This window comes from Schistocerca nitens, chromosome 1, assembly GCF_023898315.1.
Source record: "Schistocerca nitens isolate TAMUIC-IGC-003100 chromosome 1, iqSchNite1.1, whole genome shotgun sequence".
NCBI classification, from domain to species: Eukaryota; Metazoa; Arthropoda; class Insecta; order Orthoptera; family Acrididae; genus Schistocerca; species Schistocerca nitens.
In genome coordinates, this window is record NC_064614.1 from 1,069,301,434 (window position 1) to 1,069,321,255 (window position 19,822).

Here is a 19,822-nt window from a genome sequence, read left to right on the forward strand (position 1 = left end):
CTTTGGCCATCTGCTCTCAACATATTCAGTGCTGGAGAGGAATGTTTCACGTTGACCGCTTAGGTAATTTGAAATCTCCTTTTTTGTCGCACTTGCTCAGAAGAAATTTCTTTCTGTCCTTCTTTAAATTGCCATTTGCTGCCTTATTCAGTCATTCTGTAACAGCTTTATGATCAATACCTCCTGTTCTACGTTAATTGAGTGAAAGAGTTAAGGCGTATTTGTAACCAGGAGATCTAAGACAATACCCTCACAAGTCGGTTCTCAGATTAACTGCTCCATCTAATATTCGGATAATGCACTTAAAAACAATTCACTCCATTCCCTGTTCCTACCACCCGCCATAATTTCTTGACTGTCAGAATATAGTAGGCACGCTGAACTTTCCCCCTAATGCTATAACGCAAAACCTTCTCCAAGTTTTCCCTCAGGTGGTCCACCACTTCTTCTTTTGAGGCAGGGGTCTTATAAAAGCATCCGATTACCGTGTCTGAGACACCTTCAGCATTTGTCTTCAGTCAAATTATTTCGCATTCGGAATCGATTTTGACATCACTACATGTTACTTACGGCTACAAAAACACGTCCCTAGCCGGCTTCAGTCTACCTTTACGCCATAAGTTAGGAGCGGAATTTAGAACTTCATTGCTAAAAATAGTTGGTTTGAATCGCTTCCTGCTGATAGTACTGTGTAGGCATTACTACCGATTATAAATGAGATTAGTTCTGGCGTCTTTCCACGCAGTTAACTAATATACATGGACTTTTTTTCTTCGATTTGCAGTGGAGAATGGTAATCTCTTTAGATAAATGAGTTGATATTGTTCCCTACCTGAAACAAGAACGTATATTATCCTGCATGTGAAGGGATATCCCGACAATAACAATTCCGTATCCTTCTCCCTATCCGATCAGACGTATTCTATGTGCTTTGCATTATTGTTCAAATTTAAACAGAGTAAAGTTGTTTTATATGTTAGCAGCAAGCGGTGTGCTAGTTTTGCTTAATGGAGTGAATAATTCTCCTCTGCATACTCGATTATTACTGAGCAGTGAATAATTTATACTCTTATATTACACTCTACATCCCTGTAAAAATTTTGCCATTAGTGCTAAGGATCATTGTAATTATATTACATGGTTTACATTTGTTCGTTACTATCGGGAAAAGTATATGCGAGGAACGTTCAATTAGTAATGCTACAGAATTTTTCCGAGATCAGGTTGGTTTTATTCAGAATTTCAATACAGTATAGTATTCCCCATTCTTTTGGTTACAAAATCCTATTTTTTAACATAAGCACCTTACAAGGAGGGCCTTCATGTGATCATGATATCACTCCCAAGGTCGACGTCGGAGCCAATGACTCACTGCATCAGTAACCCCCCCAACATCCACGTACTGCTTCCAGCAGAGTTCACCGTCCATCGGGCCAACCAGATGGAAGTCGGAAGGTGCGGGATCCTGGCATACAACTCCGAGTAACCCATCTAGTGGACAACTGTGTGAGCACTACGAACAGAGGCGTACAGACGTGCAGCGAAGTGTTCGCTTGCGATCCGTCTATCACATCGAATGAGACTGTCCGCACGTTCCTGGCGTACACTTCCGACTACCCCATCTAGTGGACAACTGTGTGAGCACTACGAACAGAGGCGTACAGACGTGCAGCGAAGTGTTCGCTTGCGATCCGTCTATCACATCGAATGAGACTGTCCGCACGTTCCTGGTGTACACTTCCGACTACCCCATCTAGTGGACAACTGAGTGAGCACTACCAACAGAGGCGTACAGATGTGTAGCGAAGTGTTCGCTTGCGATCCGTCTATCACATCGAATGAGACTGTCCGCACGTTCCTGGCGTACACTTCCGACTACCCTATCTAGTGGACAACTGTGTGAGCACTACCAACAGAAGCGTACAGATGTGCAGCGAAGTGTTCGCTTGCGATCCGTCGATCACATAGAATGAGACTGTCCGCACGTTCCAATAATGCAGTAGTCAAAGCTGTGTGCGGGCGGCCTGTACGTGTGAGATCGGACAAGTTTGCGCGATCTTGTTGCGATAGTGATACACGCCTCACCGAACGACTGACCGTGCTTTTGTTCAATGCCAGGTCTCATCAGACATTCTGCAAGTGCCTATGAATATCTGCGATGCTCTGGTTTTGCGCCAAAAGAAACTCAGTGACAATACCTGTTTGGAACGCACCTCCATTTTGAAGGCTACATATAGCGCCGCCACCTATCGTAATACCCAGAAACTATGAGCTGAAGTGGGAATATTCCACGATGGCCCACAACAAATTCCACATTTTTTTCAACCGCAATTAGCCAAAAAAGAAGTGTTGCATTACTTGTTGAATGTTCCTCGCAATAAATTCCAGTGTTATTTGAAGTACTGTACAAAGCTAAAGCTCCAACGCCGAACTGGACATTGTGCTTCACATCAGTATGCCATTCACCGGATCAGTCGCAGCCTCTCCTGAACCCAAAGGTTGGTTTGAAAAACATATGCCTGTTTTAGGAATTGGCCTGTTGGATATTTGTGTGAAGTAGGCTTTGTACGAGATGGTGGTTGATTTACTCAGATTGTTATAAAGTGACCTGTATTTTAACATGGTATACGGTCCACTTTGCAGCATGGCATCTTTACGTACACAAGGCGTTGTGTCATCGATCAAAGTTTATTGCTACCCTTTATCAGGTTGCAGATCATAAAGTCCTCCCATCGGTCCGCTGCTCTACACCTAAACCGGTTTTGTGTCTGTGTGTGTAAGTGTGTGTGACTGTAGTAGGAATGACAGCGTCGATAGCGGTAGTGGGCGGGAATATATTGTCGTTTAGGGGCGGAGATCCGTCAAAAGTGGGTGCATGGGGGCTATAAGAACATTATATTAGGGGTAGTAACAAGCTACCACATTGGCTGGTCGTCGACTCAGTAGAAATTTTGTGACGTTCATACAAAATTCGACTTTAACAACCTGTAGTGACTAGCTGATGTTCAAATGTGTTATATGAATCATTATGTTAAACTTCCTGATAGAAATGTTTCACAATTAAATCATTAGGCCTATACCAGGGCAGAGAAAGAGGGCAAGAGAGAGAGAGAGAGAGAGAGAGAGAGAGAGAGAGACTGGAAAAGGGTACTTTTGAGAATAAATTTTTCTCTGGATATCCACATTCTCCTAGATTTGCTGTGGAAAGCATTTTTGTCTTGTGCCAACCCCTAAATCCCATTGTAGCACTTGCACCTCATATCCACAATTGTTTTCTTGGGTGTATTTAAATCTCTGTCTTCCCCTATAGTTTTTACAGGTTAGACATTCATAAAGTACCATGGAAATCATTCCCTGATGTTTTAACACATGTGCTGTTATCCTGCTCCTTTTTATTCTCAATGATTTGAACATGTTACTTTCTTCGCCGATCCTGCAGAGAACCCCTTCACTCGTTATCAGACCACCAAATTTTCAGTACCCTTCTAGAGCACCACATCTCAGATACTTCGACTGTCGTCTTTTCCGGTTTTTCCACAGTCCATAATTGTCCGTGCTCCAAACGTACATTCTGGGAAATTCGTTCCACAAAAATACTAGTAGTCTGCTTTTATCTATGAATGCCCTCTTTCTTCCGTCATATTTCGTTTCTAAGACAGCAGAATTCCTTCACTTTTTACTTCTGAGTTAACAATTTTGATAGAAAGTTTTTTATTTATCTAATTTCGGCCCCTCATTACCTTAATCTTTCTGCTGTTTACTCTTAATCTATATTCAACTCACTGGACTACATCAGTTCAACAAATACTCCTATTTTTCGGTTTCAACTGGGGTAGCAATTTCATCAGCGAATCTTATCACTGATATCCGTTAACCATGAACTATTATCCCATTCTTGGACTTCCTTTTATTTCCGTCATTGCTTCTTGGATGTATAGATTAAACAGTACGGGCGAAAGGCTATTTACTAGACTGTCTGTTTATTGTTAGATCTTCATTCTTGGCTTTCAGCTCTCATTCTTTCCCTCTTAGTACTTGTACATTCCCTATAGCTTACCCCTATTTTTCTCAGAGTTTCGAACACGTTGCACAATTTTACTTTGTCGAACGATTTTTCTAGATCTACAAAACCTTTGAACATGTTTTGAGTTTTCTTAAGTCTTGATTCAGTTATCAATTGAGACGTCAGAACCGATTCGCTGGTGCCTTTATCTTAAAGCGAAACTGATAGTCATGTAACAGATGCTCAACTTCTATGCATTAAATGTTAAGTTAATTATGTGATAGTTCTAGCAGATTTCTCGCACCGCTTTGTTCGTGATAGTGTGGATGACACTTTTCCGCAGGTCCCATATTATGTCTCCATTTTCTACAAAACAACTTGAATTGTCATTTACCTGTCTCTTCCCTGATCATTTTAGATATTTTATTTGGTCGCCAGTCTTTGAGAGCTCTGTTAAACTCCGGTGCTAATACTGGATCTCCTACGTTTTCCATATCGACTTCGGTTTTATCATCTCATAAGACAAATCCTCCCGCTCGAAGAGACATTCATTGTACTCTTTCCAGCTATCCGCTCTCTCCATTGCGTTTAACACTGGAATTCCAATTGCTCTCTTAATGTTGACACCCTTGTTTTCAATTTTACCGGAGGTTATTTCGATTTTTGTATACGTTCGATCACTTCGTTCGATAACTATTTCTTTTTAGATTTGTTCGCACTATTCTGCAGCCATTTCGCCTTGAATTTCCTGCACTTTCTGTTTGTTTCATTTCTAAGTGATTGTAGTGTACTCCTGTCTTCTCCTGAACGCTTTTGTGCTTTTTTTCTGTCCTCAATCAACCCAGGTATGTCTTCCATTGCCGAAGGTTTTTTCACTGTTATCTTTCTCGTACCTATGTTTGTCTGTCCAACTTCCGTGACTACCCTTTTTAGAGACGTCTATTCTTCTTCGACTAAAGTGCTTACTATATATCGCAGTAATTTCGGCCGGACGATTCTGTTGAACTTCAGTCTAGTGTTCGTCTCCACTAATTTGTGATCTGCGTCAGTAGCTACTCCTGCGTACACCTTACAGATAAATATATGATTCTGTCGGACTATGCGTAGTCCAGGTAGAATACTCCCATGTCTCCAGGTCTTTTCCAAGTATTCTTCCTCTTCTTGTGGTTTCTTGTTAGTTAATTAGGTATTACAAATAGAAATTATTGCAAAACACAGTCTTTTCGCTGTCTCACTCATACCGCAAACCTTCTCCTGCTATCACTTTCTAAATTAGATTATCATCTCCATTATATACTGAATTACTAACTTCAGCAGCCTCATTTATTTTCTTTATGTTTTCATACATAACTTATGTTTCATGTTCTCGTTAAAGAGCGACCTCAGTTTTGTCTTTCTCAAACTTATCGACCTATCTACTATATCCCTTCATTTTTTGATCCAATTAGATACAAAATCAAAAATACTGAAAGCTAAACGAGAAATAGTAATGTTTCATATGCACCTTCCCGAAATCATCTAATAAACCATCCTAACTGGACCTGCAGTTCGACAACCTCGCAGAAGGAAAACATTAGTTAACTTGATCAGTCCCACAATGTAAGAGCAGAAAAAAACATATGCATAATGTTTAAAAAATTTTGGCGTTATATTTATCCTAGTCATTCCAACGAATGATCTGTGAGTGTCAAAACAGCGGAAATACCTGCAAGAAATGAAATCAAAGGAAATGTATGGATGTTATTTTTGGCGAGGAATTCCCTTCCGAGGAGTTCGAACGCTTGGTACAAATCTTTTTATTTGCGGCCACTTCAGCTAATTGTGCGTCAGTGACGTTTAAATGATGATGATGAGAGGAAAAAACAATATATATATATATATATATATATATATATATATATATATATATATATATATATATACTCCTAGAAATTGAAATAAGAACACCGTGAATTCATTGTCCCAGGAAGAGGAAACTTTATTGACACATTCCTGGGGTCAGATACATCACATGATCACACTGACAGAACCACAGGCACATAGACACAGGCAACAGAGCATGCACAATGTCGGCACTAGTACAGTGAATATCCACCTTTCGCAGCAATGCAGGCTGATATTCTTCCGTGGAGACGATCGTAGAGATGCTGGATGTAGTCCTGTGGAACGGCTTGCCATGCCATTTCCACCTGGCGCCTCAGTTGGACCAGCGTTCGTGCTGGACGTGCAGACCGCGTGAGACGACGCTTCATCCAGTCCCAAACATGCTCAATGGCGGACAGATCCGGAGATCTTGCTGGCCAGGGTAGTTGACTTACACCTTCTAGAGCACGTTGGGTGGCACGGGATACATGCGGACGTGCATTGTCCTGTTGGAACAGCAAGTTCCCTTGCCGGTCTAGGAATGGTAGAACGATGGGTTCGATGACGGTTTGGATGTACCGTGCACTATTCAGTGTCCCCTCGACGATCACCAGTGGTGTACGGCCAGTGTAGGAGATCGCTCCCCACACCATGATGCCGGGTGTTGGCCCTGTGTGCCTCGGTCGTATGCAGTCCTGATTGTGGCGCTCACCTGCACGGCGCCAAACACGCATACGACCATCATTGGCACCAAGGTAGAAGCGACTCTCATCGCTGAAGACGACACGTCTCCATTCGTCCCTCCATTCACGCCTGTCGCGACACCACTGGAGGCGGGCTGCACGATGTTGGGGCGTGAGCGGAAGACGGCCTAACGGTGTGCGGGACCGTAGCCCAGCTTCATGGAGACGGTTGCGAATGGTCCTCGCCGATACCCCAGGAGCAACAGTGTCCCTAATTTGCTGGGAAGTGGCGGTGCGGTCCCCTACGGCACTGCGTAGGATCCTACGGTCTTGGCGTGCATCCGTGCGTCGCTGCGGTCCGGTCCCAGGTCGACGGGCACGTGCACCTCCCGCCGACCACTGGCGACAACATCGATGTACTGTGGAGACCTCACGCCCCACGTGTTGAGCAATTCGGCGGTACGTCCACCCGGCCTCCCGCATGCCCACTATACGCCCTCGCTCAAAGTCCGTCAACTGCACATACGGTTCACGTCCACGCTGTCGCGGCATGCTACCAGTGTTAAAGACTGCGATGGAGCTCCGTATGCCACGGCAAACTGGCTGACACTGACGGCGGCGGTGCACAAATGCTGCGCAGCTAGCGCCATTCGACGGCCAACACCGCGGGTCCTGGTGTGTCCGCTGTGCCGTGCGTGTGATCATTGCTTGTACAGCCCTCTCGCAGTGTCCGGAGCAAGTATGGTGGGTCTGACACACCGGTGTCAATGTGTTCTTTTTTCCATTTCCAGGAGTGTATATAATTCCTACTCCCGAGCGATGAAAATCCCCGACCCAACCGGGAATCGGACTTGGGGCCTCGTGATCTGAATAAACAATACTAACGACAATACCACGATTTATTGATACGTTCAGGAATCATTCCGTTTCGTTCTTGTAAGCGGTTCGTGAAGTGTCGGCAGAAGTGCCAACACCGTGTTGTTTGACGAAGCTGAAATGCACGCTATAAACTCACGCAGGCTGGCGTGAGGTCTGAAACAGGATACGTAATGAATGCTATAAAGAAAAGTACGTAGCTTCTGGAATACTTAACTTTAATCCATAATTGGTGAACATTGGTCTTGTTACTGTACATGCTTCATTAGATACATAGCAAAGGAGAAATGGCGCCTTGCTAGGTCGTAGCAATTGACTTAGCTGAAGGCTATGCTAACTATCGTCTCGGCAAATGAGAGCGTAATTCTCAGAGAACCTTTCCTAGCAACGTCGGCTGTACAACTGTGGCGAGTGCTAGTAAGTCTCTCTAGACCTGCCGTGTGGCGGCGCTCTGTCTGCAATTACTGACAGTGGCGACACGCGGGTCCGACGTATACTAATGGACCGCGGCCGATTTAAAAGCTACCACCTAGCAAGTGTGGTGTCTGGCGGTGACACCACAGTTCGTATAAACGGTTACATGATGCTTCACTATGCAACACTACCTAAGTTTACAACTTTTGACACTTGAACTGTCCAGAAATATAGATAAAGTTATATTTTAATTGAAGGACGTAACACTGAGTTCTTAGTCAATCATTGACATTATTACTTAAGAAGACACATTCTTTTTCTATATCCACAATTTCTTATTTTACACGATCTAGGCTTCAGGTTACAAGTCCATTTCCCTCACATGAAAAGACAATATCTACAGACGCTGGACACATTCTGATACCTTGGATTAAATTTACGAAGTGGTCACAGGATAATTGATGATGGAGCTGGACTCAGTAACGCAGTCCTTTTGTGATGGAGTTCAAACGACGTCTGTGGTACTAGTAAAAAGAAACTAGCTTTTAGTATACAAGTGATTTGTTTGCTTCGCTGCACTGTTTGAGCCAGTGTGCACGTATCAGCGATCACTGAAAGTCAAGCTTAAAAAATACTTATGCAGGTATGCTATTTTGCATAAAGGGTACTTCCTTACCTTAGCAGGTCACAGACTATCGCATCTGGCAGAGACTGTGTACGTCGCGCATCGCACAGAACATAAGGGAGGACCAGGTCAACTGAAATTGATAAAGGCTGAGAACGTTGCTTCCGACCTTCGCCAAAGTTGAGACGGTCTGAAATCTGATGGAAAGTGATCGTATGAAAGAGCCACAATACATGAATGTGATGTTGACCTCCGTCCAGCAGGGTAAACCAGTAAGATACGACACTCCAAAACCCGAAAAATCGGACTCAATTGAAGCGTTAAAATGCTAAGATGGTAAAGAACAGTGATCCATTAGATTCTGGGCATGTAGCTGTAGAAAACGATGTTTCTGCCATACATTTTTCGGCGATCTTCCAAGTGAACCGACAAACTCAACGAACAAGTGACGAAATGGGCAGCATTTCGTTGTATGTCCCTATCTCACGTATCTGTTAAATGCAGTAACGTAAGGGACATAACTTAATATTCTATATTACTACTAAGTCATCCGAAACCACTGGTACGTATCCATTACCTACAGGCAGGGAGTTGATACAAATGCACAATGATGGGAAATGTCACGCCTGGACTGTATGTCGTCTGCGAACAGAGAAGTATTGACTATTGCCTACTTGCAAGGCGTTAGCGAATTTCTCTATAAAGTCCCTGAAAAATGAAAATATCGACACATCCCTATAAAGAAACGTGAGAATTAACAACTGCTGACGAAAGAGTGATTGCCAATGAAGGGAAAAATCATAATGTTTACGGCTTGAAGATATGACAGTAAATGCAGTGAAGTGCGTGAAGTACTGAAAAGTGAAACTCAACGAGTAGCGATAACCTCAGTCATACATACTGCGTAGAAGGAACCTTTCGGTAAAATTTATGTATGACGACGAACAACAGTTTCAATTATTGAAAATTATCCCTGAAATTCAACTTAACTGTTGTGGGTATAGATATACAAGTATTACCTGAAGTGACATATGAATATTTGTGCCGACCCGGGAATAGAAACCGGATTTCCCGCTCATCTCTAGCGGCCGCCTTACCATTTAGGCTGTAAGAATCTAAGTCTGCCTGTTGTCTTGATTCTGAGAATCGCACGGGACTCACGAGATGTGTGAGTATGGGGGTAAAGCCATTAAGAGTCTACGAGAAGAAACGGAACAGGCGTGCGATATATGGAAGTTAGGGTCGGTCCGGAGAGCGTGCTCGGATAGCCTACGTGATAAGGACACCGCTTGGGAGAAACTGGAAATTTGTGTTTGAATCCCGGTCTTGCACAAATTTTCGTATGTTGCTTTAGGTAGTGTATCAGTATCAATTAAATTTAAGTTTAATTTCAATAATAAATTTCAAAACTTTTTGTAAAAAACTGTCTTCATTTCTTTATGATGTTTGTGAAAAGGTGTTACAATCGTTACCCTTCGACTAGAGGGATTACATGAAGCTCTAAAGATTTATGGAGAAAGGTGGCGCCAAAAGCGTAACGTTTCTGCTTCATACTAAGATGAAAAAGTAGGAGGGGAATAAGTAGCAATTTCTTTAAAGGAAGTCCATAGTTCCTCGTGAGGGACGATACCCATGGTAACAGCAGCGTTCTGGAAGGTAAATGGAGTGAGAAACAGCTCACTATACCTACATCTGCACCCTAACTCGGCAAGCCACGGTGGACGGACAATATGAATGCATTTGCCTGCTTCCTTGTTCCACTCGCGAATTGTGCGTGGGAGAACAACAGTATGATCTCGTGATTATTCCCTGGGACATAACCAAATTAGGGAGAAAGTAACTTGTTGCCTGATTCTTCTCGAAAAGTACGTTCCTTGCCGTTTCAACGCTAATCCAGCCATTATACTTAACGTCTGTTGAGCATCTCCGTAGCGCTCTTGACTTGCTAAAAGATCCCGTGACGAAACACGTCATTCTTCTTTGGATCTCTTCTTCTCTCTCTCTCTTGTCTTTCTCTTTCTCTTTCTCTCTCTCTCTTTCTCTTTCTCTTTCTCTCTCTCCCTTTCTCTCGCTCTTACTCTCTCTCTCATTCTTGCTTTCTTTTATAAATCCTGACGAGTAATATTGAGGAATCGGTCGAACGATCCGTTTATTTTGCCGCTGAATTACATTTTCCCCAACAAAACTCAGCTTGGCATCTGCATTTCGTAAAAACAGTAATGAATCTAATCACCTAGTTGTTCTCAGTACGTTACATTCATTTCAGTACTCCGTCCCTGCATCAAGCATCGATTCTCTACAGGTTTCTTCTATTTCGCTACATAATTCTTGGATTGCAAAGTTCGTGTAGACAAAGGCATCGTCAGCGAACAGCCGTACAGAACCTCTGACGTTATGCACTACTTCATTGATCTATATTGTTCATTAATTGTAATAGACGTTCTTGTCTATATTCGATGAAATTAATCAATAATAATAATAATAAGGGGAAGACAGATGAAAAAGAGACAGAAGGAAAAAATAAACTTATTTCAATAGTAATCGCCGTAACGTTTAATACATTTATCCCACTGAGAGACAAGATGGCGTGGGTCAACTTGTTGCCAAGGTTGTCTCGACTACGATGTAGAAGTTTTACTGGGAAGCCCTTACACATCCTTCATACAATACCGATCTTTCCCGATGCGATTTCCATATTTTTGGAGCCATGGAGAAAGACATTTCTGGCCGTCAGTCTTCTTCGGATGACGAGATAGACGCCTGCGGGTAACCGCAGATATTTTCCCATGAAGGCATTAACCGTTTTGTCTCATAGTCGTATATATGTACCAGCAGTTACGGTGATTACTTTCGAAATAATAAACGGTTTACTTACACTTTTCATCAGTCTGGTGTTCATTTGACTGATCCTCATAGACGAATACAAAAATAAATTGAAAAAACACATCAGGAGGATGGATGATACATTATTTAAAAAAACCTACAAAACACAAACCAGCACAATGATGGAACGTGATGTAAACTTAATCCAAATGGAAGGACTTGACTGTATAAGCAGGCGAAATAGTCCTAGCCGAACACGCGGGGAAGATGACCATCTTTAATGCATGGTAGGTCGGATGACATGTAAAAAGAGTCCATTGTGCTCTTAACGGTTGCGAAGCATCAATTCTGTGTGTAGAGAGCGGCCTTTAGCATACCTAACAAACTGAATGGAGCCAGTGGTAAATCAGTTATTGTTCAGTCAGTATCTGGGACAATATGAAAACGATGAGTATACTAATATATCCCCGTAAGATGGAGGCTTCAAAAGAGACTTTTCGAGAATGGGGAACGACGGCTGGAGTGAGCGAGCGGTTCTAGGCGCTACAGTCTGGAACCGCTTGACTGCTACGGTCGCAGGTTCGAGTCCCGCCTCGGGCATGGATGTGTGTGATGTCCTTAGGTTAGTTAGGTTTAAGTAGTTCTAAGTTCTAGGGGACTGATGACCTTAGAAGTTAAGTTCCATAGTGCTCAGAGCCGTTTGAACCATTTGAACCGTAACTGGCGGTCAGTTCCATGCTATCTGTAAAGAATAATTTCACAGACGTGGAATGTAAGGAGCAGGAACTATCTACGTCTGCATTAAAATACACATAATTTCAATCTACTTATGCAAAAGCCTGTAGCAAGTATCCAGACACATACTACAGCACTTAAATGTCGGGTGTTTCCAGCTTTCATCCTCATGACGGCTTCAGTTCTGCTCGTGGTATTTTCTATGAAGTTTCTAACTGTTTTTGGAGGAATTACAACTGTTTCTTCCTCAAGTGACGAAGCAAAGAAGGTAAACATGTTGGAAGCTGGGGGGATCTGGATCGAAGTCGAAATCATCCCAAATGTGTTCCGCTGGGTCGACGTCGGGACTGTGGGCAAATCAGTTCAATGTAACAATATTATTGACCACAAAACATTGGCTCACCGAATACGATGATCTTCCCTCTCGGCAGTTCCACGTCGCGAGCTGGAGTATGGTCTTCTTGCGACCGTACGTTCACGTGACCTCCGCTGTCAGCAGACATGTACAGTGGCTATATTTCTGCAAAGTGTTTTTGCAGTATCCTAGAAATAACATCTAGCTATTACACGTGGTGTGTTTATAATGGCGTCTTTATCGCACTAAAGGCATTCTTGATTAACATCATGTCACCACGTCCAATGTGTTGCAGCGTGTATTTGAAGGAAACCTGATTTGCGTCGTCATAGTGGAGCTACTACCACCACTCTTGTGCAACGGGGCTCGGAATTTAAATAGACATCATCTCTCAAATGTAGAAAAAACGCCTAACAACTTTCGGTTATGTCACACAACTCCTTTTTAGTGTTGCGATTTTTTTTTGCCGTTAGTATATATTTGAAACTGTATTTGCCTGCAGTGTAGCTTTTCACGAATGTGGAACGTGGACCAGAAGCAATTCAGTGGCGTAGGGAAGATTTTGAAATGTGATGTTACAGGAGAACGCTGAAGAATGTAGGTAACTAATGGCGATGTACTGAATCAAGTTCTGGAGAAAGAGCATGACAGAATTTGACTATAAGAAGATGTAGGTTGTTAGGTGACATCGGGAAGCATCTGTGAATCCTCATTGTGGAAATGTGGAGATGGACAGCAATCGTTCCCAACCTGGGCGTATCTGCTCCCTGAGGGGTAAAATGAAAGTTTCTGAAGATTAAAAAGAGAAGTGGTAATTGAGTTTCGGTCACGAAAATAAATAATCCTTAAAAGATATTTGTGCTATCGCCAATTCGAGGGACTGAAATACTGATTACAGAAGTTACCAAAAATACATTCCTTTTAAAATACTACCATTAATGTCACACGGTGTGGTGGAGATTATAGCTTGTGAAACGAATTTATGAACAAAATTTTCCTCACATAGTCAATCAACTACATACTTCCTTTGTACAACGCATCTAAGACAGTAAAATGGAGACTTATATACCACATACACTTAAGTATCTCATTAAAATGCCTTTTCTGAGATTAAATAGTTCCCGCAATAGACCATAAATTGGCTCATAAATTCACTTCACAACAATAAACGAACTAACTGACAGCGCAGCACAACAGTCACTGTGTAATGACTACTCCACTGCTGTGGTCCCTACACTGTATTATTATTAATATTACTATTATTATTTCTTTACTTTCTCAGACGTTAAGTCTGGTTGAGAATGGAAAGTGATACGGACCTTGATCAAGCGTCACTTCCTATTAACTGTACGGTATGTGTTATATTGCATTTAGGAACTTTCGGGTAATTGAACATGTATCAATAATTACGGATTTCTGTAGTTGTATATATGTGTTTGGATGTAGCTGTATTGCATTGATGTACTGGTGGATATTGTGTGGTATGACTCCTGTAGTTGATACTATAATTGGTATGATGTCAACTTTATCCTGATGCCACATGTCTTTGACTTCCTCAGCCAGCTGGATGTATTTTTCAATTTTTTCTCCTGTTTTCTTTTGTATATTTGTTGTATTGAGTATGGATATTTCGATTAGTTGTGTTAATTTCTTCTTTTTATTGGTGAGTATGATGTCAGGTTTGTTATGTGGCGTTGTTTTATCTGTTATAATGGTTCTGTTCCAGTATAATTTGTATTCATCATTCTCCAGTACATTTTGTGGTGCATACTTGTATGTAGGAACTTGTTGTTTTAAAAGTTTATGTTGTAAGGCAAGCTGTTGATGTATTATTTTTGCGACATTGTCATGTCTTCTGGGGTATTCTGTATTTGCTAGTATTGTACATCCGCTTGTGATGTGATCTACTGTTTCTATTTGTTGTTTACAAAGTCTGCATTTATCTGTTGTGGTATTGGGATCTTTAATAATATGCTTGCTGTAATACCTGGTGTTTATTGTTTGATCCTGTATTGCAATCATTAATCCTTCTGTCTCACTGTATATATTGCCTTTTCTTAGCCATGTGTTGGATGCGTCTTGATCGATGTGTGGCTGTGTTAGATGATACGGGTGCTTGCCATGAAGTGTTTTCTTTTTCCAATTTACTTTCTTCGTATCTGTTGATGTTATGTGGTCTAAAGGGTTGTAGAGGTGGTTATGAAATTGTAGTGGTGTAGCCGATGTATTTATATGAGTGATTGCTTTGTGTATTTTGCTAGTTTCTGCTCGTTCTATAAAGAATTTTCTTAAATTGTCTACCTGTCCATTATGTAGGTTTTTTATATCGATAAATCCCCTTCCTCCTTCCTTTCTGCTTAATGTGAATCTTTCTGTTGCTGAATGTATGTGATGTATTCTATATTTATGGCATTGTGATCGTGTAAGTGTATTGAGTGCTTCTAGGTCTGTGTTACTCCATTTCACTACTCCAAATGAGTAGGTCAATATTGGTATGGCATAAGTATTTATAGCTTTGGTCTTGTTTCTTGCCGTCAATTCTGTTTTCAGTATTTTTGTTAGTCTTTGTCTATATTTTTCTTTTAGTTCTTCTTTAATATTTGTATTATCTATTCCTATTTTTTGTCTGTATCCTAGATATTTATAGGCATCCGTTTTTTCCATCGCTTCTATGCAGTCGCTGTGGTTATCCAATATGTAATCTTCTTGTTTAGTGTGTTTTCCCTTGACTATGCTATTTTTCTTACATTTGTCTGTTCCAAAAGCCATACTTATATCATTGCTGAATACTTCTGTTATCTTTAGTAATTGGTTGAGTTGTTGATTTGTTGCTGCCAGTAGTTTTAGATCATCCATGTATAGCAAATGTGTGATTTTGTGTGGGTATGTTCCAGTAATATTGTATCCATAATTTGTATTATTTAGCATGTTGGATAGTGGGTTCAGAGCAAGGCAGAACCAGAAAGGACTTAATGAGTCTCCTTGGTATATTCCACGCTTAATCTGTATTGGCTGTGATGTGATATTATTTGAATTTGTTTGGATATTAAGTGTGGTTTTCCAATTTTTCATTACTATGTTTAGGAACTGTATCAATTTAGGATCTACTTTGTATATTTCCAATATTTGTAGTAACCATGAGTGGGGTACACTATCAAAAGCTTTTTGGTAATCAATATATGCGTAGTGTAGCGACCTTTGTTTAGTTTTAGCTTGATATGTCACCTCTGCATCTATTATCAGTTGCTCTTTACATCCTCGTGCTCCTTTGCAACAGCCTTTTTGTTCTTCATTTATAATTTTGTTCTGTGTTGTATGTGTCATTAATTTCTGTTTAATGATTGAAGTTAATATTTTGTATATTGTTGGTAGGCATGTTATGGGGCGATATTTAGCTGGGTTCGCTGTGTCTGCTTGATCTTTAGGTTTCAGATAAGTTATTCCATGTGTAAGTGTATCAGGAAATGTGTATGGGTCTGCAATGTAACTGTTAAATAATTTAGTTAGATGTGAATGTGTTGAGGTGAACTTCTTTAACCAGAAATTTGCTATTTTATCATTTCCAGCGGCTTTCCAATTGTGAGTAGAATTAATTGCTTGGGTGACTTCATGTTGCAAAATTATCACTTCAGGCATTTGTGGTATCATCTTGTATGTGTCTGTTTCTGCTTGTATCCACCGTGCATGCCTGTTATGTTGTACCGGGTTAGACCATATGCTGCTCCAGAAGTGTTCCATGTCTGTTATGTTTGGTGGATTGTTTATTTTAATGTGTGTGTTATCTATTGTCCGGTAAAATTTCTTTTGGTTTGTGTTGAATGTTTGGTTTTGTTTCCTTCTATTTTAACTTTTTTTGTATCTTCTGAGTCGTTTGGCTAATGCTTGTAATTTCTGCTTCTTTTCGTCTAATTGCTCTGTCGCTTCTTGTTGTGAGATTTTACCTAACCTTTTTCGTTTTTTTCCGAGATTTCATTTCTTATAAATTGTGTTAGCTGTCCGATGTCTTTTCTCAGTTTTTCTATTCTGATCTGTAGCCTGTGTTGCCATGCTGGTTTTGTGGGTTTCTTCTGTGTGTTGGTTGGTTCTGATCTCTGTCTAGTGTGTATATTTAGTGTAGTGAGTGCTCCTATATAAACCAGTAGTTGTAACTCTTCCATAGTTGTGTTTTCACTTATTTTGTTGTGTATGATTGTGTTGATAGTTTTTATTATTGTTTCGTCTTGTGGGTTATTTGGTGGTCTATGCAAGAATGGTCTTATGTCTGTATTTGTGTCTTTGTATTCTATATATGTCAGCTGAAATTTTTCTTCTATATCTAACATGTGTGTCACTTCGTGTTCTATTTGTGCTTGTTCTGGTGGCTGTCTTAAGATTTCGTTTTCCTCTGATTGTTTAATTGGTGCGTGTTGTTCTTTGTTTGTTTGCTCTGGGATGTTTGAGTCCATTACTGTATTTTCTTCTTCTTCTGATTGCACATTATTTTGTTCCAGTATTTGTTGTACTTGTTGTTTGATGTTTTCTAATTCTGACTGGGGTATCCTGTTATTTTTGATTATTACACGGATCTGATCAGCTAGTCTTTGTTCTGTTAAAAATTTTAATTCTGGGTATCTGGTAATAAATGTTGTGTATACTTGTGATCTGTATCCAGTTGTGTTGGTTCCTAGGTTTGTTGCTTGGTAATAACAGAACATGAGGTGTCGATTAACTTCATCTGACCATCTCATCCTCTGTCTTTGTTTTCCTTCTAGGGTGGTTGCAGGAAGCATATCCTGCAAAACACCTCTATTTGGATTTAAATCATTTTCCAGTTGGCTAGCAGTGTCGTTACCATTGTGGGCGGGCATAGGGTTCAAGCGTCGTCCCCGACCATGACGGCGCTTGTCCGAGGCTTCTTTAGTTCTGTCCTGAACCAACTAATCACACTAAAGGGGGGTTAGCCCTATTAGTGGTTTGTTCTTTTCGTCGCCTTTTACGACTGGCAGAACATACCGGAGGCCTATTCTTTTTATTATTATTATTATTATTATTATTATTATTGTTGTTGTTGTTGTTGTTGTTGTTGTTAGAGCAGTCTTGAGGCACAAATCTCTCATAGCCTGAACTTGTCCAATTTCGACCAATTCAGAAATAAGAAGTCCAGCTATCAAGTGATTTTGAAGCAACAAGTTTAGTGCACATTTTTTAATTTTGTTGTTTTTAAATAGGGGCTCTGGGTGTGGGTGAAACAAGTTCGCTAGAGAGAGAAGTAGCGCACAGCAAACATGATTTTAGCAAGTTTCTATCTTCAATGTGAATAGTTATCTTTCTTTATAGCGATGGGGTTGTAGGTAGCAATCGCGATGCAGCGAAAATTGCTTCGTCGTTCTAAGCAAAAGCGAAGTTAGAAATAAGAAGTATCAGTTGTCTCATTCATTCACTAGTTAACGATTTAATGAAAGAACTAGAAACGCCAAATATCACATATATTTCGTCATTTAGAAATGGAACTAGATTAGTTAGGCGCTTATGTTGAATGTAGATAGTGGTCGCGGTGTGGTAGGCAGTGGGAGAGAGGGGGAATATTAGCTAATACCTGATTGCATTAAGGGGTAATGGTCTCAGAAAAGTTGGGAACCACTGCCTTACAGTAGGCGGGTGCAAATGGAGGTACGTTGGAGTGGTTATGTGAAGATGAAGAACCTGCGCTGGGTAGACTAGTGATGAGAGGTGTATTACACCATTCATCGAACTAAAGAATACAATGACAACAAAAACAAAAACAGCAGCATGATTCCTAAGCCTAAATCGTGCCCATATTTTACTCGTTTTGGACAGTTGTACCATTTGGGGTTTCTAATAGCTAGTACCATAACGTATTTACGATCATCTGGACTGTTTGACAATATCGTAAAATCGAATTGTTTGCGGTAATCCGATGGCAGCGTATCTGTTAGAAAGTATTCCAAGAAACCTCAGTGTCACATAGTGTGGAATCTGGAAAAGTCTCCAGTGTGTAGCTCCCTCTCGCTGATGACTCACGAGCAAAAATTCTTGTGGTAATTGACCTTTTGCTTGCCCCCTCCGCCCCAAACTAGCACCGCCATCTCACACATATTACAGACGCCTGTTTCTTCGAAGTAATGTAGTCCACTTAATGGAGCAATTCCACAGACGGTGCAGGCGTTGAACTTTTGCTCGTTGCTGTGATAGTAACGACGTCTGAAAAATAACGAGCTCATATAGGAAAGGCGAGTGCAGTTAAAAAAAAGCTATAATATTAAGAGAACTCTCTCTGTTGACTGCAGCAATTTGTTAGTATTTTAGAAAGGATGTTACAAAATTCATATTACGGGCTTTTAGATGTTGTAGAGGAGACTTGCAGATAAAATTTTATAAGGAACCCATGTCCTGAAATGCACCATTTGGATACAAAACAGTTTTCAAGACTGGACCACTTTCACATCTATCGCTTCTCGGCACGTTCACAAACTGAGAAAAGGACGCCGTCGATTTCGCTCGATTACAAAAACAACTGCTATTAATAGGTGCGCTCGCAAGTAAGAAGGTTACCTTGATTCTCCAAGAAAGCCCTGCACCCTTGACTTCGGACATCCTTCGTGACGTAGGAGAGAACCTGACGAAGAGTAATCGGAAAATTTCGGATGCGTAGGGCTCCTATAAAGCACACAGGTCAGAGTTCATTACCTGTTTTGTGTGCGTGCCAAAAAACGGGAAATTTGAAATCATCTGATCTTCAGTATTACACTCAAACGGCACACTCCCAGACGTTTCTTTATCAAAACTATGTCATCTTGTCCCCTCTATAGCCAGCAAAAGCCTGAAATTTCGAAACACCCCGTGTGTTGCATATACGCCATGCAGTCACATAGTATGAACACCGCGTCGCCTATGTTTGACTTGAACGTGCAATAACTCCTCACAGAAGGCAGGGGGCACCACTACCAGTGGAAGGTATATAAAGCGCGCCGGGGGAACGCGGAAACCAGGGCACTTGTCCTCGTAATGCGAGAACGGAACGGTTTATCTGACGTCTGGTGAGGTCAGAATCATTGTCTTTCTGGCCAAGAGTGAGAGCATTTCCAAAACGGCTAAGTTTCTAATTGTTCACGTGCCACCTTGGTTAAAGTAGACCGTACATGGCAAAATGTCGCTATCCAAAATTAGAGCCAAGGCAACTTAGGGCCGTTCACGACAGAGGCGAACGATGGTTACGGAAACGTGTACGGGTGTATAGACGGGTAACTGTAGAAATCTTTAACCTTCTCCTTCCTAATCGGCCTACTGACTTGCGATATAACTGACCGTGATCGCATATACACCACTGGCCATTAAAATTGCTACACCAAGAAGAAATGAAGATGATAAACGGGTAATCATTGGACAAATGTATTATACTAGAACTGACATGTGATTACATTTTCACGCAATTTTCGTGCATACAT